Source organism: Capsella rubella, unplaced genomic scaffold, assembly GCF_000375325.1.
Source record: "Capsella rubella cultivar Monte Gargano unplaced genomic scaffold, Caprub1_0 scaffold_116, whole genome shotgun sequence".
In the NCBI taxonomy this organism is placed as follows: Eukaryota; Viridiplantae; Streptophyta; class Magnoliopsida; order Brassicales; family Brassicaceae; genus Capsella; species Capsella rubella.
In genome coordinates, this window is record NW_006238812.1 from 7,828 (window position 1) to 8,156 (window position 329).

The 329-nt window shown below is 30.7% G+C and overlaps 1 long non-coding RNA gene across 1 annotated transcript in view; it reads left to right on the forward strand.

The window, feature by feature from the left end:
• The window catches only part of LOC111831125, a 2,990-nt gene continuing 2,661 nt past the window's right edge, over window positions 1-329 (forward strand). The window contains exon 1 of the long non-coding RNA XR_002834345.1: window positions 1-73. This is a non-coding gene — a long non-coding RNA (uncharacterized LOC111831125). The remainder of the gene's footprint in view (window positions 74-329) is intronic.

Below are 329 nucleotides of genomic sequence, written 5' to 3' on the forward strand. Positions count from 1 at the left end.
CACTCCGGAAATGAGAGAGAAAGTGAGAAACAAATCATGTTCTCTTTTTGCGAGGTCTCTACTATGTAAATCAGTAAGATTGTTTCTCATTTTTCTATATGGATATAACTTTACTTTTCCATTTTTATGTTTTATAAGCGATCCACTTTAGATCTTTATTTTTCATTAGGTTATAAAGTTTATGCTAAATATACTACAATATAGGGATCCACCCATATCAAATACTCTTGAATTTTTGAGTACTTAGATCTAGATCTGTTATATTCATGACAAAAATTATATGGATATGGATATACCTATATTCACTGCTATCCACACCTGACCCGGAT